At 37.9% G+C, this 27,923-nt stretch overlaps 1 protein-coding gene, 1 non-coding gene and 1 pseudogene across 7 annotated transcripts in view; 2 read left to right on the forward strand and 1 right to left on the reverse strand.

Annotated features, from left to right (window-relative positions):
- The window catches only part of WDR70 (WD repeat domain 70), a 438,306-nt gene that overhangs the window by 209,689 nt on the left and 200,694 nt on the right, over positions 1–27,923 (reverse strand). The window lies entirely within an intron of this gene.
- LOC101037561 (zinc finger and BTB domain-containing protein 32 pseudogene) lies at positions 14,165–15,617 on the forward strand (annotated as a pseudogene).
- LOC120365669 (U6 spliceosomal RNA) lies at positions 21,292–21,394 on the forward strand. Its single transcript, XR_005580555.1, has one exon. It is a non-coding gene; the product is annotated as a U6 spliceosomal RNA (small nuclear RNA).

The raw sequence follows: 27,923 nt of genomic DNA on the forward strand, positions 1-27,923 counted from the left end.
TGCTACTGTTCATTATTTAAATAAATATTCTCTCTGGGTTTATGATCTCCATTTCTTCTAACTGCTCTTATTTACTCATCCCTTGGGCAGCCAGTGAATAACCTAATTTTGCGCCTCACACTTAAAAAACCTATTAAGTTAGTTACATTTTTTTCCTTTTAAGTACTATGTATATTAAATTATTCTAGAAATACATAAAGAAAATTGAAGCTAATATTTTAGTCTTGCTTTTGAAAACAATAAATCTTTTTCCTTCTGAAGCCTGGGTGTCAGTTACGACTTTTCCTTGTAAGCAAATCAGCCAAAAACTCAGGCTGTGCAGATCCCAATAACTGTCAAGAACAGGGTTAATTCAGTAATATACCAACTAACAAAATCTGATCTCTGATCTCAGATCGCTGTAAACTTTCTTCTGTAAAATACATACTAGAAAGGTTCACCAAGAGAAACAGTATTGCTCACATGGGATTTGAGAACTTGGTATATTAAAATCAACCAGAAAACAAACACATATAAACTTCTAAGCTGATAAGAGAATCAAAATAATAACTGCTAATACTGAAATACAGAACTTACTACCTGCCAAGTACTGCTCTTTATGGGTATGTGCACATGTGTATGTATTTGGTCCTCCCAACAAGTCTGAAAGTAGGTACTGCTATTACCCCCATTTTATAATTGTAAAAACTCAATCAGCTAATAAGCAGCAGAGCCTAAATATGAATCCAGGCATAATTCCAAAGCCCACATTATTAACCATTGCACTATAATGACTGAACTAAATTCATTAGCTCGATATAATACATATAAAAGCAAATTAAAACTTGGAAGTGCTGACAAATAAACATGTCTCAAAAACAACTCTTAAAACAAAAATTCATTTTAATGGGATAATATCTAAACTTTTTGTATAGGGATACAGATCAGAGGGTGTTCTCAACTGTAGTAGAAAGTGAAATTAGGCAAAGAATGAAAAGTGGATTCCGAAATTAACTGGGAAGGCTATTCAATCAGGCTCAGAAAATATGTGAGAAGACGCCCAGATCCCGGCCAGATTCCAGACTCAGAACCAGCCTGGAGGATACCACTGACACTCCAAAATGCTGGATGTGACACCATCAGTGGCACTGCTACTCCTGAAAACTGAATGTTTCCACTACTCCTGCTGCCAAATAGGAATAGAGTCTCTCCTTTCACTAGCTCCTGAATCAAAGCCCAGAGTGCATGGAATTGAGTGGCCAAATCTAAGCTGAATACCTGCATTCTCATAACAGAAGGAAGCCAGGAAAGTGAGCATTTGCCCTTCTTGGATTTTGGAGTGAGAACTGTGCTCCACTTCCAAGAATTACATGTCGTACAATCCATTTAGTGGTATCAGGATACATGATTGTCTTCCGGAAGGTAACTCTCAAAAGCTAAGTCATTTATTTGTACATATGCTCCTTGTGCATGTTCTTGTTTTAAGCTTTTAGTAATTCTCAGGAATGTTAAAGACCAAAAGTTTACCTCTTCATTTATTAAACAGACCTTCTTGATGTCCTAAAATTGTTTCTTTCAAAACTTTCAAAATCTATTAATTTTGGCTTTTTCTGGTTTAGCATGTGTGTATGTGGGAGAGGAGGGTTTATGTGAGCTGACTTAACCCTGCTATGTTGACACCAAGGGCACTTCAAAAACATGTTTAAGGTTAACATATTATTTAAAAATCTTTTTTTTTGGCTGGGCGCAGTGGCTCACACCTGTAATCCTAGCACTTTGGGAGGCCAAAGCAGGCAGATCACCTGAGGTCAAGAGTTCAAGACCAGACTGACCAACATGGAGAAACCCCGTCTCTACTTAAAAAAAAAAAAAAAAAAAATGAAGAAGAAAAGGAGGAGGAGGAGGAGGAGGGGGTGGGGGGAGGAGGAGGAGCAGTGGGGGAGGAGGAGGAGGGGGGGAGGAAGAAAGAAGAAGGGAGGGAGGGAGGGAGGGAGGAAGGAAGGAAGGAAGGAAGGAAAGAAAAAGAAAGAAAAAGAAAGAAAGAAAAAGAAAGAAAGAAAGAGGAAAGAAAAGAAAAGAAAGAAAGAGAAAGAAAGAAAGAAAGAAAAGAGTCTCACTCTGTTAAGCGATCTTGGCTCACTGCAAACTTCAGTTCCCAGGTTCAAGCAATTCTCCTGCCTTGGTCTCCAAGTGAGATTATAGGTGTCTGCCACCACACCCAGCTAACTTTTGTATTTTTAGAAGAGAAAGGGTTTCACCATGTTGGCCAGGCTGGTCTCAAACTCCTGAACTCACTTCAGCCTCCCAAAGTGCTGGGGTTACAGGTTGTAGGCTACCACACCCAGTCTAAAATTATTGATTTTAAAATAATTTTAGACTTACAGAAAAGTTGTTAAAAATACTACAGAGAGGTCCCATATCACAACTTCCCCTGTTACCATGATCATGGTATAATTATCAAAAAAACTGAAGAGTAACACTGACAGAATTCTATTAGCTTGTATAGACTTCATTCCTTTTTCATCAGTTTTCCAACGAATGTGCTTTTTTTTCCCTAGTCCACATTAATGCAGGATCTCACACTGCATTTAGCTGTCATATTTCCTTAGTCTCCTCCAATCTAGGATAGTTCACAATTTTGACACATGAAAAGTAGTGGCCAGTTATTTTACAGACTATCTCTCAAGTTGGGTTGGTCTGATGTTTTCTCATTTTTAGGTTAAGGCTATAAATTTTTGGTAAAAATGTAACAGAGTGTTGTTATGCCTTGTATGCATCATATCAAGATTTACATGATGTCAATATGTCTTATTATGTGATGTTAGCTTAATGTCTTTGTTAAGGCAGTATACGGCAGGTTTCTTCAGTGCAAAGTTACTAATTCTCCCTTTGTAGCTGATAACTATCTTGTGAGGAAATACCTTGAGACAATGTAAATATTCTGCTTCTCATCATAGCTTTGCTTAACTAATTTTAGCATCCATTAGTGATTCCCGATTACGATAATTATTACTATGGTATCTGCTTCATGGTGACTTTCTATTATTCCTTCTACATTTATTAATTGGAATTATATTGTAAGGAAGAGTTGTTTCTTATCTACTTACTGAATTATTTCTATCAGTATGCATTCATGATATTTAACTTATTCTTTGGGTTACAGTTCACAGATTTGTCCCAGATTCAGTTATAGGGAGCTCCTTCCAGTTAGCTCCTGTGTCCTTCTGACATGCCTCCATTCTTTTTTTAAACAAATTATCCCAACTTGACTAATATCATTGTATTAGTCCATTCTCATGCTGCTAATAAAGACATACCTGAGACTGGGTAATCTATAAAGGAAAGAGGTTTAACTGACTCACAGTTCCACAGGGCTAGGAAGGCCTCAGGAAATTTACAATCATGGTGGATGGAAGGAGAAGCAGCAAACACTCCCTTCTTCACATGGCAGCAGCAAGAAATGCAGTGTGAAGGGGCAGCGGGGGAGAATCCCTTATAAAACCATCAGATTTTGTGAGAACTCACTATCACAACACAGCATGAGGATAACTGCCCCCATGATTAAATTACCTCCACTGGGTCCCTCCCATTACACATGGGGATCATGGGAACAATTCAAGATAAGATTTGGGTGGGGACACAGCCAAACCATATCAATCACTGAGAAAATATATTCCACAGTGAGCTCAATTATGCTAACTTAATTCCTTTGTCAATTATCTTTATGGTACAAATGAACCACTTCTAGTTTCTTTCCCTTTTCAGTTTAATTTTACTTAAATTTTTCTCACTGAGATTCAGTTGTCCATTTAACTTCTATACCAAATATTTATCTATTTTTAAAAATTCATTGGGAATTTTCTTTTGTGATCACAGTGTTACCAAATTCAATTCTGCAGATTCAAATACTACAAATGTAAATTTTAAGAATTTTTGCAGCTGGAGGTAGAGTTTTAGAAGTCCTTTAACCCAATCTACTCATTTTACAGAGAAGAAAACTGAGGCAAGGGGAGGTCAAGCATTTTACCTTAAACAGCTAGTTTTGAAGCAGCAGTGGCCCAAAAGTTAGTACAGTGCTCTTCTTCTACAGTACAGTGCAGGGTCCTCTCCTAACCCCTATCAAAATTATTTCCTCCACACACTGAGAAATGCATCTCTACTGAGGTTAACGGTGCCATTTCACTAAGGATATATATCCAGAAGGAAGTTTGATCCAAACTTGGGGAAGAAAGGAAGAAAACTAGTTAAACATGGGCCAGAAGTCCTAAGCAAAGTGGTAACAATATAGGTACAAAAGGCACAGGGTCAAGGCATGAAAAGACAAGGGAACTGTGGAGGAAAAAATCAAACCTCAATGAGGTTTTGCAAACAGAAATCCAGCCTCAAGTCAAAAAAAAATTGGGGCATTTATTAAAATCTAAGATCTAAGGAAAGAGGGTAGTAGGCATAGATATAAGCCCCCAATATTAGTAAATTAATTCATTTACTTATTCAACTGAGCTGGATATGGACCTGAGTACTTTGTGACTCAATACATCCAAACAATTCATTACAGCCTTCCCTGTCCCTCCACTTCCACAGGCAAATCTCCCTGCGTTGATAGGTAGCCTGGGTCTCCAGTTACTTATTTTCACAAACAGCTTGTCCTACATTCCTTACATACAAACATTTACCAAGTTGTATGTGTAAATATACATATGTATTTACATATATATATTTAAATATATCCTAATGTCACTTTAGTATACTCTCTGCTCTCCATTCCCACTCCACATACTTGGTAGAGGTTCTCATCATCTCTCACTTAAGACTGGGTTCCCTTTTATCTGTGAGCTGACCTCCTGCCTATTTCCTTATTTCCTCCAATCTGTCCTCCATATAGACAACAAAGTCAATTCTAAAAGACGTAAGTCTGATCACAGACTTCCCTCTCCATATCACACCACTCCAATGTCACCAAGAGAGGTAAGGTTAGAGATACATCTGATAAAGCTTATTGAATCTACTGTTTTTATAACATACAGAGTACAGAAAGCAAAGCTTAATAAAGTCTTCTTAGATAATTAGGAAACACAAAATATATACCAGTTTTAAAATATTGAAAATACTCTCCTATAGGATAAAATAGAATCCCTTGTCCAAATCTATCTTTATAAATGGTGAACTCCACACAAACTGGTGATCACTATCAAACTTGAACATACACACATGCATAAACTAGAACATACACACATCCCTGTATGCTTCAGGTTTTTGTAAGAGGGGCACTGCGTAAGCATGTAGACTTAGGAATATAGTAGGGAATGCTTTGTTTTTAGCTTACTATATCTTATTTAACAAAAGTATTCTTAATTTATCAATATAAAAATAATACCTACAATGTATTTTGCTGTTAACTTCAAACTACTATTCAGTGAAATGTCTAAAATATATCTTCCTCTTTGAGACACAAATTTTATGTGTGGGAAGACATTCAAGCTCCATCCAAGTATCTTTAGTATCTCCATATGTTTTAACTCATAGCATTTGGAAAGCTTGCCCTGCTTATAAATGGTTTACAGACAAACCTCCTAGGTTTAAAAATAAAAATAGTAAAATGTCATTTGGCTACTAGATCCAGTGAATGACAAAAAATTCCATTTAAGTTATGGCCATTTAAACTTATCAAAATGTTTTAATTTTATACCATTTCTATAATCTTGATTCACTATTTCAGTATAAAATACATAATGCATAAATATAGTATAGAATACATTATTTACTTCAACATATATGAGTTTGACATATTAATTTCCCTAAGGAAAACAGATATAAAATTTAGAAGATATAAAATTTAGATTAGATTACTTCTAATCTAGTCATTTTAAGAGATAGCATTTGGAAATACAGTGAAGGGGAAAAAACTCTAGTAGTCACTCCTTGCCTAATTATAGTCATGAGTCACTAAATAATGAGAATAAATTCTGAGAAATATGTCAATAGGTGATTTCCTCATTATGTGAACATCACAGAGTGTACTTAAACAAGCATAGGTGGTAATAAGGCTTATATGGAATAATCTACTGCTCCTAGGCTACAAACCTGTACAGAATATTACTATACTGAATACTACAGGGAACTGTAACACAATGGTCAGTATTTGTATAACTAAACATATCTACACACAGAAAAGGTACAGTAAAAACATGGTATAAAAAGTAAAAAACGGCCTGTAATCCCAGCACTTTGGGAGGCTGAGGCGGGTGGATCACGAGGTCGAGAGATCGAGACCATCCTGGTCAACATGGTGAAACCCCGTCTCTACTAAAAATACAAAAAAATTAGCTGGGCATGGTGGCGCGTGCCTGTAATCCCAGCTACTCAGGAGGCTGAGGCAGGAGAATTGCCTGAACCCAGGAGGCGGAGGTTGCGGTGAGTCGAGATCGCGCCATTGCACTCCAGCCTGGGTAACAAGAGCGAAACTCTGTCTCAAAAAAAAAAAAAAAAAAAAAAAGTAAAAAATGGTATCCCTGTACAGGGCACTTACCACTAAAGGTGCTTGCTAGACGAGAAGTTGCTCTGGGTAAGTAGTAAGTGGGTGAGTTAGTGAGTGACTAAAGTACTGAGTGAATGTGAAGGTCTAGAACATTACTGTACACTATTGTGGGCTGTACAAACACAGCAAACTTAGGCTACACTAAAACTACTAAAAGTGTTTTTCTTCCTTCAATAATAAATTAAAGGTAGCTTACTGTAATTTTTGAGTATATAAACTTTTAATTTTTTAAAATGTTTGATTCTTGTAATAACACATAAAACATAAACACATGTATAAGCTATACAAAAATATTTTTTATTTATATCCTTATTCTATAAACTTTTTTCTATTAAAAATTTTTAACTTGTAAAACTTTTTGGTTAAAAACTAAGACACAAATGCACATGCTAGCCTAGACCTACACAGGATCAGGATTATCAATATCACTGTCTTCCACCATTACATTTCATCCCATTGAAAAATGTTCAGAGGTAATAACACACATGGAACTGTCATGTCCTATGATAACAATGCCTTCTTCTGAAATATTTCCTAAAGTACCTGAGGATCTTTTACAGTCAATACTTTTTAAATAAGTAGAAGTAGACTTTAAGATACACTAAATGTATAGTATAGTAAATATAATAACCAGTAAGTCATTTATTATCAAGTATTTTGTACTATACATACTTTTATCTGCTCTACTTTTATACTACTGGCAGCACAATAGGTTTGTTCATACCAGCATCACCGCAAATACATGAGTAACACATTGCACTATAACGTTAAGATGGCTATGACATCATAGGTTATAGAAATTTTTCAGCTGCATTATAATCTTACGGGAACACTACCGCATACACAGACTGTCATTAACTGAAATGTAGTTATATAGTGCATGACTGTACTTGATCTCTCTTCTTCAACTTGTATTCCATTTTGATCCTTATTAACTGTAACAGAGTGGGACAGGGGATCATCTTTGCACTATGTCCCCTCTGCCTCTCCTGGCTGTCCTCCCCACTCACCCAGTTCTGCTGGTACTCTGTGGGTGTACAGATAAGAAGTAGGATTTTTCTTTGTGAGTCAGATCCTCCAACAGACAATTTCGCCCATGATAATATACATTCCCTGGCTTTGGAACAAGCTGTAGAGGAGAATGAACCCTCTAGAATCACTTCCTTGTTGATGGCCCTTCACTTAGGGTGGATGAATGGGATCCCACACACTGAGAGGCCCTAGAGATGATGATTAAAAGTACAGATCCTGGAGCCAGACTGCCTAGCGTCAAATCCCAGATCTACCTACCTCTTACTGTATATCCTTAGGTAAATTACTCAATCTTAGTTAATTCATCCTTAAAATAGGGATAAAAATACTAACCTCAAATAACTAGAAAATGAGCAAGTACACTGAAAGCATTAATAACAATTCCTGGTACATAGTGGATAGACAATGTTAGCAGTTATTAAAATAATTATTATTACTATTATCACTACTATTGTTATCACCACTATTGTTACTAACGGTGAGGTAGGTAGCAGTGAGAAGGAGATGGAATTGCCTGGTTAAGAACTATATATCACATTAAAATAAAACTGCCTTGCTTGGGCAAACTCTGTTGATTTAGTTCCATAACATATTTACAAGACTATGAAGGTCAGCACGATGGCTAACTAGAGATGCCTGGCATTTGTGCCCCTCAGCCTAAAAAGGACCAAGGCTACAAATAAACAACTAAGATTTGATATGAGTGTTGAAGGGAGAGTGTTGGAGTGCAGCAAGGAAGTGAAGATGCATCTGTAATGACTGGAAGTCCAGGAGGGCAGCATGGAAGTACATGGCCTCTACATCCCCATCTCCCCCACCTGGATCAGATCTTCCTGGGGTCAGAGGGAACTTCCCACCATGGGAAAAAGGTAAGCAGAAAATCACCACCACCCCCACATTGCCACCGCAAATACCTGTAGTCCTTACAACAGAAGAATCTCACGCTTCTTGCAAACTTTCAGCTCCTTTTGGAAAAATGCCAAGAATTCACGCAGTTTCACTGCTCCAGATTAGGAGCACAGGTGCACCCTCTCCCCTGTGAGACAAGCTACTGTAGCACAGTGCCATCTTGTGACCTGAGGCACCTCTGCAATGCTCCTTGCTCAGGGAGCCAATAGCCACTGCACTTCTCCAGCACTGCGTTTCCATATTCATTATGACAAGCCCATACCTTGTATATGAATGCCACAACCCCAGCTGTACAGAATACAGGCCCAGGACTGTCTATGACACTGGTCCTACACAGCAGGTAACCAACTCCTGGGGCCACACTCCCAACTGGACTAAAAGCCTACCAGTCCTGCCTATGACAAATCCATCCTTGAGCTGGCCAAACTACTTCATGCCCTCTGCCATGTGGGAGAGGCCTACAAGTCTACAAGCAGCTGATATACCTAACTGCCCACACTCAGGGATCCAGAAACAACCCCATAGAGCCCTCCTCCCTCCTCAGGCATGCCCTGTCCAACAGCCTCACATCCTCAACAAGGACCTCAGAGACAATTCTGTAGGCCACCCATGGTGGAAACACTGCAGGCTGATGAAGCAGTCATTAGCCTAAATACATAGCTGGGAAACAGCCCCATAAACCATCCCCAGCAGACATGCCCTAAGCTGGCCAAGCAACCACAAGCATGCCTGTGCTCCTGGCTAGAGTAACATCCCTGTGGCCACAACCCCAGTGAGCCAGAATCCAAGCTGCCTGACCCACTGTGTGCATGATGCCCAACCTAAGACATAGCCCAGTGAGCCCAACCCTGGCAAAGCTGCATTACTGTCACCACAAACTCTCTCAGCCTAGGTCACTGAGAAACTCCAAAATGCCCCAGTATGGATTACAGTTGAAGAAACTTTATGAAGACTACATTACTATTTCCACTTAGAACCAAAGCCAATGCACTCCATCAAATCAACAACCCAAGATACATTCATATGAGTAAGTCTTTCCTATGACACCTAGTGAATAAAACTGGAAGAGGCAACTGGTCCACTAGATTCATAGAAATTTACACAGAGACACAAGAACAATGAAAAAGCAAGGAAACATGTCACTTCCAAAGAAAAACATAATTCTCCAGTAATAGACCACAATCATAAGAAAATATATGAAATGCCAGAAAAAGAATTCAAAATAATAATCTTGAGAAATCTCAGTTAGCTACAAGAGAATACAGATAAACAATTTAACAAAGTCAGGAAAACAACTTATAAGTAATACATTCAACACATAGAGTATCATAAAAAAGAACCAAAAAGAAATCCTAGAGCTGAGAATTAAATGAATGAAATAGAAAATATAACTGAGAGCTTCAACAACAGACTATACTAAATGGAGGAAAAAAAATCTGAACTTGGATGATAGGTCTTTTGAAATAACACAAGCAGGGACAAAAATGAATAAAAAAGAATAAGGAAAGTCTGAAGGATTTATTAGACACCATCAAGCAACCAAATATTCACATTATGGACATTCCAGAAGGAAAAAACAAGGGTCAAGGTGAGAAAATAATATTTAAGGAAATAATAGCAGAAAATTTCCCAATTCTTGGGAGAGAGATGAGCATTTAGGTCCAGGGAGCTCAAAGAACCCCAAACAGATTCAACTCAAATGGATCCTCTCTGGAGCTCAACACAGTCAAACTGTTAAAAGATTAAAAATTCCAAAAGCATTCAAGAGAAAAAAGTCAAGTCATAAATAGAGGACTCTCCATTAGACTAACAGCAGATAGCTCAGCAGAAAGCTTACAGGCCAGGAGAAAATGGGATGATATATTCCAAGTATTGAAAGCAGGGATGGGGAAACCCTGCTAGCTAAAAATACTATGCCCTGCAAAGCTATCCTTCAGAAATGAAGGAAAAATAAAATCTTCCAATAGAGAAGCAAAAACCAAAGGAATCTATCACCACTAGATCAACCTTACATGACATGCTCAAGGGAATCTTACAACTGAAAGTGAAAAGACAATAACCACCATTATGAAAACATGTATAACCATAAAACTCACTGGTAGAGCTGATACAAAAGGAAAAAGAGAAAACAATCAATCCCTATCACTACAGAAAAACACCTAACCATAAAAATAATAAGAGAATAGTAACAAAGCATATGCAAAATAACCAGAAAATCAATAAAGGAAGTCCTCACTTATCAATAACCTTGAATGTTAAGTGGATTAAATTCCCCCCATTTAAAAGATACAGACTATCTGCACAAATGATAAAACAAGACACTACCATATTCTGCCTACAAGAATCTCACCTCAGCTGTAAAGACACACTTAGATATTCCATGCAAATGAAAATCAAATGAGCAGGAGCAGCTACACTTACGTCAGACAAAACGACTTCAAGTTAAAGGCTATAAAGGGACAAAGTACATTGTATAATAAAAGGATCAATTCAGCAAGAGAATATAACAATTGTAAATCTATATGCATCCAACACAGGAGCACCCAGATATATAAAGCAAACATTATTAGATCTAAAGGCAGAAATGGACTTCAATACAATCATAGTGGGGAACTTCAACACCCCACTGCCAGCACTGGACAGGTCATCTAAACAGAAAATCAAGAAACAAACATAGATTTAAACTGCACCACATGCCAGAAATGGAGGTTCATGCCTGTAAACCCAATACTTTGAGAGGCTAAGGCAGAGGATCACTTGAGCCAGGAATTTGAGACAAGCCTCAGTAACATAGTGAAATCCTGTCTCTCCCCCCGCCCCCCCCCAAAAAAAAAAAAGCTGGCTGTGATGCCATATGCCTGTAGTCCTAGCTACTCAGGAGGCTGAGGAAGGAGTATCACTTGAGTCCAAGAATTCGAGGCTGCAGTAAACTACGATCATGCCACTGCACTCCAGCCAAGGTGACAGAGTCAAACCTTGTCTCTACACAAAGTGCACCACAGACCTAAAAGACATTTACAGAATATTTCACCTAACCACTTCATTCTTTTCAGCAGCATATGGAATACTCTCCAGGACTGACCATATGTTAGGACACAAAACAAGTCTCAAAAAACTTTTTAAAATAGAGATCATATGATGTATGCTATCTTACCACAATGGAATAAAACTAGACATAACAAGAGGAACATTCAAAACTATACAAATACATGAAAACTAAATAAAATGCTTCTAAACAACCAATAGGTTAAAGATGAAATTCAGAATGAAATTTTTTAATAATTCCTTGAAATAAATGGAAATAGAAACATAATGTACCAAAGCTTATGGCACACAACAAAAGCAGTATTAAGAGGCAAGTTTATAGTAATAAATGACTATGCCAAAAAACTAGAAAGATTTCAAATAAAAAAACCTAACAATGCACCTCAAAGAACTAGAAAAGGAAGGGAAAAAAAAACCAAACCCAAAATTAGCACATGAAATTTTAAAAAATCAGAGCATAAATAAACAAAAATGAGACTGCGGCCTGGAGTGGTAGCTCATGCCTATAATTCCAGCACTCTGGGAGGCCACGGCAGGAGGATCATTTGAGCCCATGAGTTTGAGACCAGCATGGGCAACATGGTGAAACTTCATCTCTACAAAAAAATACAAAAATTAGGTGGGCGTGGTGGCACATTCTGTAGTCCCAGCTATTCAGGTGGAAGAGGCAGGAGAATCACCTGAGCCCAGGGAGTTGAGGCTGTAATAAGCCAAGATCAAGCCACTGTACTCCAGCCTGAAAGACACAGTGAGACCCCGTCTCAAAAAAACAAACAAAAAAAGAGACTAAAAAAATATAAAAGATCACTCAAACAAAAAGTAAGTTCTTTGAAAAGATAAACAAAATCAACAAACTGTTAGCAAAACTAAGAAAAAAAGAGAAGAGACTCAAATTTGAAAAAATCATAAACAGAAGAGGAGACGTCACAATGGACACCATAGAAATATAATGGATCATCAGAAAGTACTATGAACAACAATATGCCAACAAATTTGAGTTCAGAGGAAATGAACAAATTCCTGGACACATACAATCTATAAAAATTGAACCCAGAAGAAAAAGAAAACCTGAATGGATCAATTTCAAGTCATTAGAGTGAATCAGTAGTAAAAAGTCTTCCAACAATGAAAAAGTCCAAGACTGGATAGCTTTAAAAGTCCAAGACTGGATAGCCGAATTCTAACAAACCTTTAAAAAAGAATTAATACCAATTCTTTCCAACCTATCCCACAAAATAAATGAGGGAATTCTTCCTAATTCATTCTATAAGGCCAGCATAACCCTGTTACCAAAACTAGACAAGGATACAACAACAACAACAACAACAAATGGAAAACTACAGCCAGTATCCCTGAGGAACATTGTTGCAAAAATTGTCACCAAAATACTACTAAGCTGAGTTCTAACAACAAATCAGTAAGAAGATACATCATGATCAAGTGGGATTTATCTCAGGAATGCAAGGATGTTTCAACATATGCAAATCAATAAACAGCACACATCCTATCAACAGAAAGGACAAAAACCAGAAGATGATCTCAACAGATGTAGAAATAGCTTTTGATAAAATTCAACATCCGTTCATGTTAAAAACTCTTAATAAATTAAGTATAGAAGGAATGTACCTAAACATAATAATGGCCAAATATGACAAACCCACAGCTGGCATCTTACTGAACAAGAAAACGCTTGCAGCTAAGAACTGAAACAAGACAAAGATGCCCAATCTCACTACTTTTATTCAACATACTAATAGTCCTAACCAGAGTAGTTAGGCAACAGATACATAAAAGGCATCCACATCGGAAAAGGAGAAGTCAAAATGTCCCTGTTTGGAGATGACATGATCTTATATATAGAAAAACCTAAATACTTTATTACCAAAAAAAAAAAAAAACCCCTCTTAGAACTGATAACAGAATTCAGTAAATTTGTAGGGTACAAATTTAACATACAAAAATCAGTAGCATTTTTATGCATGAATAATGAACTACTTATCCAGCAGGCGATTAATATCCAGAATATACAAAAAAGTCAACAGGAAAAAAAAAAAGAAAATCCAATTAAAATATTGGCAGGCCCCCGCCCTGCCACTGCTCCAGCCTCTTCCTGCTCCCCACAATGAGCTATACCTGTGCCCGCATTTGGAAACACATTCCAGCTAAAGCCCATCCCAAGTTGCTAACAACAGCATCCCAGCCCAAGATCCAGAAAGGAATGAAGTCTCTTGGTGTTTCCATTCAGGGTCTCTCTCGGTCATCATCTCCACTCTGTTCAACATCTCTCCTTCTCCCTCTGGAACAACCCCTACTCATTCTTCAAGACCCTACTGACCTACTGCTTCCTCTGGGAAGCCCTCCTGACTTTCCCAGCTGCTCCTTCTGAGCTTCATTTGTACAAAATAGCAGCATGTGTGTTGATCCTGATGAGACTGTGAATTCCTTAAAATCATCAACAAAAAACAAACAAAAAGCTCGCTCCACTCCCCACTTTTAACGGCCATTCAGGCTTGAGCCATCCTGAGTGTGCATGAGGCTGAAAGGGAAGAAGGAATGGGCTGGGTGGGCTTGAGATTAGATGTTCCTCCCTCCCCTTTCAACCATGGACCTCACACTGTGGCCTTTCTCTTAGAGCCTCTGAGACTGGTTCCCAAGCAAGGCACAATGCCCCTGCCACCCATAAGACTGCCCAGCCCCTATGGCTCTGATCGGCTGGTACAGCTAGCACCCAGGCTCCGGCCAGCCCTATGTGATACCCTGATCACCGTAGGGAGCCAGGAGTTTCCCGGCCCACAGTCTGGTGCTAGCAGGTGTCAGCCAGCAGCTGGTCCACAGGGGCCAGTGGGCTCTGGGAAATGGCATCGGCACTTCCACCTTTGCCAAGCTCCTGCACTTTGTGTATGGGGAGAGTGTAGAGCTGCGGCCTGAGGAGCTAGGACCCCTTGAGGAGGTGGCCAGGGCCTTGGGCATACGGTCCCTGGAAGAGGCATACTGAAGGGCTCGAGGAGACAGGGCTAAGGAGCCAGATCCAGGCCTGAAGAAACACCAGGAGAAGCCAGAGAAACCCTCATGGAATCCTGAGAGAAAACTGGGGGACCAGAAGCAGAAACCAGAGCAAGCTTCTCCAACTGGTGGGAGAGAACAGATATTGCACAAGCAGGCACCACCAAGAGGCACCTCCGAGAAGGCAGGAACAGCGCAGGAGGCTCAGGGGGAGCAGATGAGGTCAAAGGAGAACCGCCTCCAAGCCCCTGTTGGCCAAAGGGGAGCAGATGGGAAGCAAGGAGTGCTCATGTGGGTGAGGGAGAATCCAGGGGGCTCCAAGGAAAGTCTATGGGAGTTCCCTAGCCCCTTTCCCCCAGTAGGCGTCCCCCAAACCAGCGTCACCCCCAGGCTCCGGTGGGCTGAGGCCTCTTGGCTGGTGGGGGACCAGCCTGCCCTGTGGAGCATCCTGCTGGTGCCGCCTGGATATGGCACTCCCTTCTCCCACAGCGCCCCCACCACTGGAGCCTGGCAGGAGGTCTGGCAGGACCACAGGATCCCACTGTCCCTAAATGCCCCCAAAGGGCTCTGGAGCCAGAACCAGTTGGCCTCCTCCAGCCCCACCCCGGGTTCCCTCCCCAAGGGCCCCACACAGCTCAGCCCTGGGGAGATGGAAGAGTCTGATCAGGGGCACACAGGTGTACCTGCAACCTGTGCAGGTCATGAGGGCAAGGCAGGCTGCCCACCTCGCCCGCACCTTCCCCCAGCCCCTCCTGCTCGATCTCGGCCCTACGTGTGCTCTGTCTGCGGAAAGAGGTTTTCACTCAAGCATCAGATGGAGACGCACTACCAAGTCCACACAGGAGAGAAGCCCTTCTCCTGTAGCCTTTGTCCTCAGCGCTCCCGGGACTTCTCGGCCATGACCAAGCACCTGCAGACGCACGGGGCTGCTCCGTACCGCTGCCCCCTGTGCGGGGCCGGCTGTTCCAGCCTGGCCTCCATGCAAGCGCACATGCGCAGCCACTCGCCCAGCCAACTCCCGCCCGGATGGACCATCCGCTCTACCTTCCTCTACTCCTCGAGACCGTCCTGGCCCTCGATCTCTCTCTGTTGTCCCCCTTCCTCCACTACCTGACGAGGTGTCGGTAGCGTTTTAGCCAAGAGTCCAATTAAAGAACAAAAAGCTGGCCAACTCGGCCCGGCACCGCTGCTACAGTGGCCTAGCAAATTCCGCCCCAAAAAGGGCACCAAGTGCCCTCTCCCAGAAGATCGAGTGTCGCAGAAGCCCAGGCCAGCGAGCCCTACAGGGTGAGGGCACTGAAGTGTGCAGGAGCGAAGGTTAACAGCAGGAGGGCTGTCGATCGCATCAGCATAATAAAGAGTTTCCTGTGTTCTCCCTTCAAAAAAAAAAAAAAATATATATATATATATATATATATATTGGCAGGCCGGGGGGCGGTGGCTCACGCTGTAATTCCAGCATCTTGAGAGACTGAGGCAGGAAGATCATATGAGGTCTTACTTCCTCATCACGGGAGGAATAATTTATGATGTTATTGTTGAACCGCCAAGTTTTGGCTCTATGACTGATGAACACGGGCATCAGAGGCCAGTAGCTTTCCTGCCCTACAGAGTATATGGACAATATATTATGGAATGACTTGCATCCAACTTCCTGTTTACAATGGGAGGTTTAGGTCTCATAATCCTGGACCGATCGAATGCACCAAATATCCCAAAACTCAATAGATTTCTTCTTCTATTCATTGGATTCGTCTGTGTTCTACTGAGTTTTTTCATGGCGAGAGTATTCATGAGAATGAAACTGCCAGGCTATCTGATGGGTTAGATAGAGTGCCTTTGAGAAGAAATCAGTGGAAACTGAATTTGTACCTGTCAAGGACGTTTAAAGGCTGTACCAATCCTCTAATGTGAAATGTGGAAAAGAATGAAGAGCAGCAGTAAAAGAAATATCTAGTGAAAAAGTAGGAAGTATATTGAAACTTGGACTAGAATTTCTTTCTTGGTTTAAAGAGACAAGTTGATCACAGTATTTTTTTTTCCTGCTGACCTACTGCTATACCAATGATGTTGAGTGGCATTTTATTCTTAGTTTCTCATTTCTTAAAGAAAATATACTCCATATCTACAACTATAATACCAAATAAAGTGATTATTTTTTACAACCCCCTTAACATTTTTTGGAAATGACATTCTGATTTTCAGAAATTAACATAAAATCAAGAAGCAAGATTCCATAAGCTGAGAACTCTGGACAGCTGATCAGCTTTACCTATGGTGCTTTGCCTTTAACTAGAGTGTGTGATGGCAGATTATTTCAGATACGTATGTAAGACTGTTTCCTGAACAATAAGATGTATGAAAGGAGCAGAAATAAATACTGTTTCTAATTAACAAAATATATATATTGGCAGACTGAGGCAGGCAGATCACATGAGGTCAGAAGTTCAAGATGAGCCTGGACAACATGGTGAAACCACATCTCTGCTAAAACTACAAAAAAAAAAATTAGCCAGGCGTGGTGGCGGCTACCTGTAATCCCAGCTACTCAAGAGGCTGAGGCAAGAGAATTGCTTGAACCTAGGAGGAGGAAGCTGTAGTGAGCTAAGATCACACCACTGCACTCCAGCCTGGGTGACAGAGTGAGATTCCAACTCAGATAATAATAATAATAAAAACAAAATATAAAATATGGGCAAATGATCTGAACAGATAGAAGAAGACATACATATTATCAACATGTATATGAAAAAATATGAACATCACTAATAATCAGGAAAATGCAAATCAAAACTACAACAAGATAACATCTCAATCCAGTTAGAATAACTATTATCAAAAAGAAAAAAAGAGTAATAACAAATGCTGGCAAGGATATGGAGAAAAAGGAACTCATACACTATTGATGGGAAGGTAAATTTGTATAGCCATTACGGAGAACAATTCCTTAAAAAATTACAAATAGAACTACCAGATGATCCAGCAAAGCTACTAGTAAGTATATATATTTTTAGGGCCCAGAAAACAATATCCCAAAATTAAAGCCTCAGAGGTAGCCTCTAAAGCAAATGTTTTTCTCTTTCTCCTGCCCTCCTGTCTCTCTCTGTCCCATTCTCTCCAGACGCTGGCCATAGAAACTAGAATCCCTGGCCAAGGTGGGTTGTAGAAACCAAAACCCCTATTCATAAATCCAAAGCTAGTCATAAATCCTATAAATATTACTCTAATTTTCCCTCTGGCTTTCAGTGTAAAAACTGACCGCAAAGGAATTATCTAACCTACATTGTTTCACTGTAGGTTATTACAGCCCCATCCGAGAGAGAGTCTTGTCCCATACCCGGAAGGAAAGAATGCATACTCAGATAACCCAAAAAGAATCTAGACAGATGGCCCTCCTAGGTTTCCCCAGTCTGTTAGCATTACATCACCCCTATTTGTCCAATCATATTTCTACGTGACTGTCCATACTTTGTTGAACCTAAGCATAAAAATGAACAATTTCCCCTGTATCTTTTGATCTTCATTCTGAAGGCTCCTGTGTATACATGATAAATAAATCTGTATGCCTTTTCTCTAATTAATCTGCCTTTTGTGAGTTGATTTTTCAGCAAAACATCAGGGAACCAAGGGAAAACTCTCCCTATCCCCTACAGTATCCAAAGGAGAAGAAATCCATGTGTCAAAGAGATATTTGCACTCCCATGTTTATTGCTGCCCTATTCACAATAGCCAAAATATGGAATCAACCTAGGTGTCCAATAATGAATAAAGAAACTATTATATATATGCACTATGGAATACTATTCAGTCATAAAAGAGAATGAAATCCTGTCATTCATAGTAACATGGATGGAACTGGAAGATAAGTGATATAAGCTGCAAACAGAAAGTTAAATACCACATGTTCTCACTCATGTGAGTGAAAAAAAAGTTGATCTTGTAGTAAAAAGTAAAACAGAGACTACTAGAGGCTGAGAAAGGTAGAGGGAAAAGAGGGTTAGGAAGAAATTTGTTAACAGATACACAAAATTAGAGCTAGAAAAGAGAAATAAGTCCTAGTGTTCTGTACCACAGCAGGTGGTACAGAATAGCTGGAATGAAGATATTGAAAATTCATTCAAATAGCTGGAATGAGGATATTGAAAATTCCCAACACAAAGAAATGATAAATGTTGAGATGATTGAAGTTACTTATCCTGATTTTTGATCACTATACATTATATGTATCAAATATAACAGTGAAGTGAAGGAAAGGATGAATTCATCACTATGTACACCATGGATATGTACAATTATTACTTGTCAATTAACAATTAATTTTAAAATGGCTATGAATATGAGTGACTGAATAAATGAATGCACACTTAATAGACCTTCAACCAAGTACCAGGGACTGTGCTGTTTACTTACACAAAGATTTTCTTATTTGATTCATTATAACTAGGTAGAGATGAAGTTTATTGCTCAGATGTGGAAACCGGTTTGTGATGCAAAATACTATTTCTATCATACCAGAACCACCACTGGAGAACTTAAAGAAGATAATAAAAAGGTAAGCCATATTGTGCTAATCTGGAATATTCATAATAGCTGATATTAACTCAGTCTCTAAGAAAAAGTATAAAAGTTCCAAATAGTTTAAAACAGATAACTTTTAGAATATAATATACTTGTCTATTGACTATTATCAGTTTTATGGTCTGTTAATTATGCATAAATTAATTTTCACAACAAAGATTTACATATATAAATTATTATAAAGATTATAACAAAGATATATGTCTAAATATATATAAACTATATATTTATATTATTTGTATCTTTTCTTTAAAACTCTGAAATCATCTAGTTTACTACTTGGTAAATAACGGATTTTATATGTTTGAGGATAATGAAAACTGCAGTCACCAATATTTAGAAGAACACACTCTCTGAATTTTAGGAATTCAGTTATAAAGGACTCTGGGAATAATATGCAACCCTTTTAATAGTGGAATGAAAGAAAGAATGAATTCAGCTATAGCAAGACAAATTTTAGATGGTAAAGAAAATAACATTAAATAGCAGTCAATCTCATAGTGAGAAAGGTGTATTTTTTTAATTTCCTTCAATTATTTGTTATACCAAGCAGAAAGTCTTGATTTAGTACTGATGTGTCTTTAATACCCCCATAACTTTTGCTAATATCCCTTTTTAACATAGAAAAATCGAAGACACAGAGCCTTGGCAGATAATAGTATCCAGCTAGTATCTGGCTAATGAATGTTTTATTTTCAAAATTTGCTATGTTCTATTTAGAATCATATTGGTTTTTTACATTTTTGATAGTATTGGAATGTTTCTTTTTAAAGTGGGAGAATGAATTATTATTAATTAATAGGTCTGGGGTGTTTTTATAGGATGATGAAACACTTTTGAAACTAGAGAACTGGTAGTTGCAACATTTTGAATACACTAAATACCAATGATTGTATGCTTTAAATGGTTAATGTTATGCTGTCTGAAGTTAATCTCAAATTTTTTAAATTATTTGGAATATTTAAATAAATCCATTTCTAACAATTTAAAAAATAATATGACGATGTATGCATATGACCAGAATTATAAAAGCAGTATGCAAATAAGTGAATTTTGGGAAACAGACTTACCTAGAGAAATTGAATTGGATTGGTATAGATGATTCTAGAGGTGAACCTTAAGAAGCTAATTGGTATAGATGATTCTAGAGGTGAACCTTAAGAAGCCTAGCAAACTAATGTTGATAGCTTTTCAAGATACCAAGAACCTGGTAAATTTTAGCCTTGGGTGATTTCTAGTGGCATATCAGATGTCTTCAAGAGCTTGGGTAAAAATGCTGAAGCAAACAAAATGTATTTTACATTCATCTGCTTCCTGTTCTGAATCTCTGCAGTCCCTCTTCCTCTATCATCATTCAAGTGCACACTGTGCTCATGATGTCCTCTGCTCATTCAACACCCTAAACCAGTTTTTCTGTTTTCAATTCTTTAGTCCAACTTCTGTTTTAAAAGTGTGGGCTTTCGCTATGTTTGAAAAGGGTTAATATTAGCATTGCCTATGTCACAAGGCTTCTGAAAAGATAAAATTATATTTGAGACATGCTTCAGAAGTGTTTTTCAAACTCTAGATTCTAACTCATTAGTGGGTCATAAAATCCGTTTAAATAGGTTCTGGTCAGTACTTTAAACATGAAACAAATTGGAATACAAAAAAAAAAAAATGGAGTGCATACTGCAATAGCAATTGTTATGGTTAACTTCTTTTTCAGTTTCACATATGCCTGTGTGTCTGCACAAAGATATGTGTATAGTCAGTCACAATATAAAATATAATTTTCTGTGATTAAAAAATAAAGGTTTACAAGACAAGTATAATAGGCGTTTTCTGCTATATTTTTGAATAGACAGCACATAAAGAATGTTTTTCAAAATAAAACAGGGTTACTACCTGACAAATGCAGTGATCGGCTCCTTAGCCACCTGCCCCATGAGCATCAATACAGCATTAGTGTTTACCATCCAGGTTAAAACCTTGATGGCAAAAAACAATAACAGCAGCAAGAAACAATAATAGCAGCAAAAAACAAAATAAACAAAAAACAGACTAGTCAGTAAAAATACCACTTAATGAGAATAGTTCTATAATTAACTATAAAAAATTAGGGAAATAACTTTAAAATTATATCTGAATTAAGATTTGATCCTTGCATTACTTTGTAGGCTAAAGCTGAAAGTCATGAAAACTGATAAAGAACAAAACTGGTAAACATTGTGCTCACAGCAGCAAATATACTAAAATTGGAACAATACAGAGAAGATTACCGTAGCCCTGCACAAGGATGACACACAACTTTGTGAAGTTTTTAAAGACATTTTAAGACAGTTTTGTATCATTTTGCTATTACCAGTGTAAATCTGCGTAAAGGAAAAAAAAAACTGGTAAATATTAAAAAATATTCTAAAAGGTTGAGGTTTAAGAGAATCTTGCAAAGCCCTTTAATTTAGGTCTAACATATTATAATAAACATGTCTGAAAAGTTTTTAAAATTTTGATGAATTACTAAGGCTTGGGTAATTAGAAGAAAAAACAAAAATGCAACAGGGAGGACTCACTGCAGCACCAAGAGCTTTGGAGCACAAATCATCACTGGTTGCATCACTTCTCCAGTTGCAATGAATCAAAAAGTAGGTTAAAAGAGAATGCACACAGACCAGAGAACTGTTTCACATTTTGGCTCAGACTTTACTTTGTGTATATAAAAAGCCCTACTAGTGGCTCTATTAAGTGAACATTTAACATTTACTATTTTGTTTATAATAGTTAAAACAGTAATGTTTGGCCTTGTCCACTTACAAAATAAATCATAACTGTCCTGATGCTGAGAAACATGGCTCAGGAAATCTCTCTACTAGAGAGAGGGATCCCTTATATAGGCTTTCTAGAGACTATAGTCATCCTGTAGAGAGTCTGACCATTTAGGTGACACAGCCCTACCTAGATAACCTTAGAGGAGTCAATTGTGCTTTGTAACATTCCAAAAATTTGTTTTTGTTTTTGTTTTTGTTTTTAAGAATTAGGGAACATTTACTCCGTATTTCCAACTGATACAAGATAATAATAAAAATAAAATTAACTGGTCAAAACTGGCTAGAATAACACAAATTCAAAACAGGCTTCCCCTATTTCATGCAACATAAAATTTTCACTCCCAAAGATGCCATTAACCATTAAAAAATAAGGCACCTACGACAGTGAATGAGCAAATGTGTTTTATAAAATTATTTTCCAAATCACAATATCTATTTTATACCATTGCCCAACTCTTTTTTAAAAAGGCATAATTTAAAATACTATGAAAAACAAGAGCTTTACATTATCCATTTGTTAGCTCTGGTTTCAAAAAATCTTCAGAATCCAAACATTACCTTCACCACTAAAACCCTTGTCCAGAAAATTACCTGTATGTCTAAAATAGCCCCTAATCAGTCACGCTGCTTCCACCATTTTCTCCCTGTAGTTATTCTCCATGCAGAACTGCCAGAATGATTCTTTTAAAAATGTAACTTGAATAATGCCAATCCTCTCCTAAAATCCATGTAATGGCTCTTCACCACCCTCAGAAGAGTATCCAAACTCTACATGATCAAAAAAGCCCTATTAGATATGATATATCCACCCACCTCAACCTTTCCCCACTTCTTCCTTCACTTTTCCCTATGTGAAGACTGATGTGGGTGCGTCACTTGACATCAGGAGTTCGAGACCAGCCTGGCCAACATGATGAAACTCCATCTCTACTAAAAATAGGAAAATTAGCCAAGCATGGTGGCAGGCACCTATAATTCCAGCTCCTCAGGAGGCTGGGGCAGGAGAATCACCTGAACCCCGGAGCGGGGAGCTTGCAGTGAGCCAAAATTGAGCTACTGTACTCCAGCCTGGGCAACAGAGCAGGGCTCTGTCTCAAAACAAACAAATAAAATCTTACTGTTTGTACAAATATTTCATTTTGACCTTTATATTTTGACTAAATTCAAGTCACTAGTGACAGTGAAATTACATCCCTCTCTTGAACCTATTTATTCAATATAATGAAAATATAAGATTATATTAACTGCTTGCTTATATTTATACATTTGACTCTCTAACACCATCTCTTATGGATATAATTTAAACTGAAGTTTTTGGTTCATGATTTCCTTTTTTTTCTGTCCTAAATATCAATACACATCCATAAATATTTGTATGTCTTCTATTTCTGCCAAGTTTAGCAGAAATTTTTAATTCTTCTAACCTTACCTGTGAGTTCCAATGTTTTAAGAATACTTTTAAAACTCTAAGTAAATACTTATGTTAACTCAATTTTTCTTTGGGCTTCCTCAAGTAACTTTGATCAATATGCAATCATATTAATCTATAAAGTTTTGTACATAATGTTTTCATCAGTTACATTTTTCCCTTCTATATGTTAACATCTATGCATTTAGGCAGTGTATATGTTTTACTTTTTAAGTATACTGCACAAGGTCCATATTTTACAATTAGACTATGAAAGCCAAGATTTTTGGGAATACAATTTAAACATCTACAGTGCAGGTAAATAAAGCCCTTGAGATTTAATTCAACAAATACTTATCAAGTCCCTGCTATACATGGTTTACATACCAACAGAGTCAAAGGTAAGGAAGAAAAAATCCTCACCCCCAAAGAGCTCATACCAGTGGCATAAACTTTTGTGTCCTTAGCCAACAGAGGCAAAGCATAGATTACTTACTTCACCCATTCCCATATTCCAGTGGAAAGAGAACTCAGGGCTAAAAGTTCCACTGTACATGAAATATTGAAAAAATTATAATCCATTTTAATAAGAACATAAATCTACTTTTTAAATGTCTTTATCAAATTATAATTTAAGACCATAATATCACCCATTATAAGTGTGCAATTCAATGATTTTTAGTTAATTTACAGAGTTGTACAACCATCATCATAATCTTGTTTTAGAACATTCCCAATAGGGTCATTTATTTTTTAACCATATAGCAATGCAATTTTGGAGTGTACATTCTAGAGTCAGAGTTCCTGGCTCCAAAACTTACTAGATGCATGACCTCGGGCGAGTTGTTAAACCCGTCACTGCTGTACTTCAGTTTCTCATCTAAAATATGTAGTTAATGGTAGTACTTAATTCACAGTATTGTTCAGAGGGTTAAATGAATTAAAATATATATAAAGCACTTGAAACGGTCCCTGGAATGAAGTAAGTATTCAATAAATATCACTTAAAACTATATGCTTTAAAATCTAGTTATTAGAAAACAATATGCTGAAAATACTACTGATGCAAACAAGCAACACTACATACTGAAGCCTGAAGCAAACAACTTATAAAACGCACTTGTTTGATAATAAGTTTAAGGAAAAGTAATTTAAAATTTAAAAACAACATGTACACGTATGTGCAAAGACCTGGAACCAACCCAAATGCCCATCAATTATAGACTGGACAAAGAAAATGTGGCACGTATACATCATGGAATACTATGCAGCCATAAAAAATGATGAGTTTGTGTTGTTTGTGGAAACATGGATGAATCTAGAAACCATCATTCTCAGCAAACTGACACAAGAACAGAAAACCAAACACTGCATGTTCTCACTCATAGGAGGGTGATGAACAATGAGAACATTTGGGCACAAGGAAGGGAACAACATTCAATGGGGTAGGTGAGGAGGGTGGCGGGGCAGGGGGAGGAACAGTGGGGGACAGTAAGGATGGGAAGGGATAACATGGGGAGAAATGCCTGATGTAGGCGATGGAGGGGATGGAGACAGCAAACCACCATGGCATATATGTACCTATGCAACAATCCTGAAGGATGCAGGATATACACATGTACCCCAGAACTCAAAGTACAATAAAAATAAATAAATAAATAATAAAAACAACAATAAAGCAATTGAAAACCAAACCCATTTAAAATAAAACCTTTAATGCTCTGACAGCATTCATTTATTTATTCAACAGATATTTATTAATATGTCATGCTCGGCTTGGGCATAGAGAAACAGCAAATAATACAAAAAGTCCCTGACCATATAAAGCTTAAAGAGAAACAAAATAAATAATCAGGCAAACTAAAAATAAAACAAAATATTTTCAGGGTTTACATCCCTAGATATATGATCTTCTAGTCCATAACAGAGCATCATGGAGGGAATGGCATCTGATTGGGCCTTCTTCAATGGATGTTGGATAGTGGATGGTGGCTATTTCCACCAGCAGTAGGGGGCTTGTGGGAGAGGCATACAGGGTGGCGTGATTAGTATAAGAAAAGGCACCAAGGCAGTAAATCAGAGGATAATCATAAGGCAACAAGTATAATCTAGTCTGACTACAAAGTTTTTTGATCTAGGCTGGGTGCAGTGGCTCCCATTGGTAATCCCAGCACTTTGGGAAGCCGAGGTGGGTGGATCACTTGATGTCAGGAGTTCAAGACCAGCCTGGCCAATGTGGCGAAAACCCATCTCTACTAAAAATACAAAACTTGGCTGGGTGTGGTGGCGTGCCCCTGCAGTCCCAGCTACTCACGAGGCTGAGGCAGGAGAATCACTTGAACCTGGGAGGCAGAGGCTGCAGTAAGCCAAGACTGTACCACTGCATTACACTCTGGGTGACAGAGTGAGACCCTGTCTCCAAAAAAAAAAAGAAAAAACAAAACAAAAAAAAAGGCTTTTTATTTATGGAGAAAGTTACAGAAGATACTCAAAGTCTGGGAAAAAATATAAAAGCATAAACAGAAAGGCTGAACGTGTCAGTCTGAGAAAATTTGAACTTTATTCAGCATATGACAAGTACTGAAGTAGTAAGTATTGCATTTAACACGATTTAAACTGGGGCTAGGTTTATCAGCATATGGACAGTTAAAGATGATGAGAGTCTGAAGTAGAATGAAAGAAAGAGAGATGAAATTGAGGGGGTGGATGTGAGAAACACTAAAACACAGAACTGAAAAGACTGACACTGGTTACAGGAGGTAAAGAATATTCTGAAGTTCTGAATGGAAAAATAATAAAAATAGCAAAGTCTAAAGAAAGAATGAGTTCTAAAAGAGATAGTCATGTTTTAAGTATATTGAGCTTAAGTTCTGTTGTATAATCCGGGTGGGTTATACACATATAGCTGTTCCACACATAGCTGAATGTATGTCAAGAGTGAGTAACACTTAGGACAGAATTAAGAAGATTTGGTCAGCAGTCACTAGAAGTAATGGTTACTGAACTTAAAATACTTCATCATCTCAACAGAAAACTGAGAAAGATGACATCCCTTTGCACTAATACGGAATCCCTAATATTATATTTGAGCAACTGTCTTACCAACATCCCAAATTACATGGTCCTATTACTCTTGTGTCACATGTTTCCTATTGTATTCTCTGTGAGTGAAATCCTGGTGTCCTGAAATTTCATGACGCATGGCTTGCTGTGCGTCTTTTTCATTCTTTCCAGATGAGTCCTTCCTCTCTGGAAAATCATGTTTTTCAGTTCTGAGACCTCCTTATTTTTAGTAACTCTCTCTTACCTAATTCCATCCTCCCTCTCCTATATTTTCACTGGAAATTTCTAGTCAAATACTAGTCTCTAAATTGACACTGTAAATCTCCTACCTTTTTTTCTATCACTGTCTTCTATTCTACTTTCTGGATTTCCTTGACTATATATACTTTCTGGGAGATTTTAATACTCCTAGGGATTCCTTCCCTTACATTCCAATCCAATCACATACATATTTCGCAAGAGCTCTTCCTTAATCTCTTAAAGTTTTGATCTTTTGGTAGTATTCTGCTTTAGTTTCTTGGTTGTACTATTATCTATTTTCTCTCTGAGAGTATCAATTATGGGATTTTTTTCCTTGAAAAGTTCTTCAGTTTTCTACATTATCTCTCTCTCCTCTGACTTACTCTGTTTAAGTGTAAGTTTCTGTATTTCATATTAGAGGATTTTCTCAAATGTCTGGTGGCCCATGTCCACCATTAATATTGAAAAGAAAAGCACTAAAATGCAAATTAGAAACTGTATGGCAGGGGCCAATATCTTTTTCTGTAAAGGGCCATATAGTAAGTATCTTGGGCTTTGAGGACCATATACTCTGTTGCAACTATTCAGCTCTGCTAATGTGATGCAAAAGCAGTGAAAGATAATATACAAATGAATGAACAAAGCTGTTATAATAAAATTTCTGGACACTGAAATTTGAATTTCATATAATTTTCATGTGTCACAAAGTATTTTTATTTTTATTTTTGTTTTCTGAATCCATTATGATCGGCTGAGTAATATGATCGGCTGAGTAATACTCCCAAAGATTTCAACATTTGAGTCCCTGGAACCTGTCAATATATTACCTTATGTAGCAGAGGGAAATTAAGGTTTCAGATTGATTTAATGTTGCTAGTCAGCTGACCTTAAAATAGGAAGATTAACCTAGATTATCTAAGTAGGCTAGATGTAATCACAAGTGTCTTTAAAAAGTTGGAGTGAAAAGCAGAAAAGATGGTCACAGTGTTATGACGTAAGAAGGACTCAACCTAATGTTGCTAGCCTTGATGATGAAGGAAGGGTGCCAGGAGCCAAGGTATAAGGGTGGCCTCTAGAAGCTGGAAAAGGCAAGGAAACAGATTCTCCCTGGAGCCTCTGGAAAGGAACAAAGCCCTACTAACACCATGATTTTAGCTCAATGAGACTTAAGCCTATAGAACTGTAAGATAATACATTTCTATTATTTTAAGCCACTAAATTCATGGTAGTTTGTTACAGCAGCCATAGAAAAATAAAATAACCATCTAAAAATGTAAAAACCATTCTTAGCCTGCCATACAAAAACAGGTAGTGGGCTAGACTT

Source organism: Saimiri boliviensis, chromosome 1 (assembly GCF_048565385.1).
Source record: "Saimiri boliviensis isolate mSaiBol1 chromosome 1, mSaiBol1.pri, whole genome shotgun sequence".
Lineage (NCBI taxonomy): Eukaryota > Metazoa > Chordata > Mammalia > Primates > Cebidae > Saimiri > Saimiri boliviensis.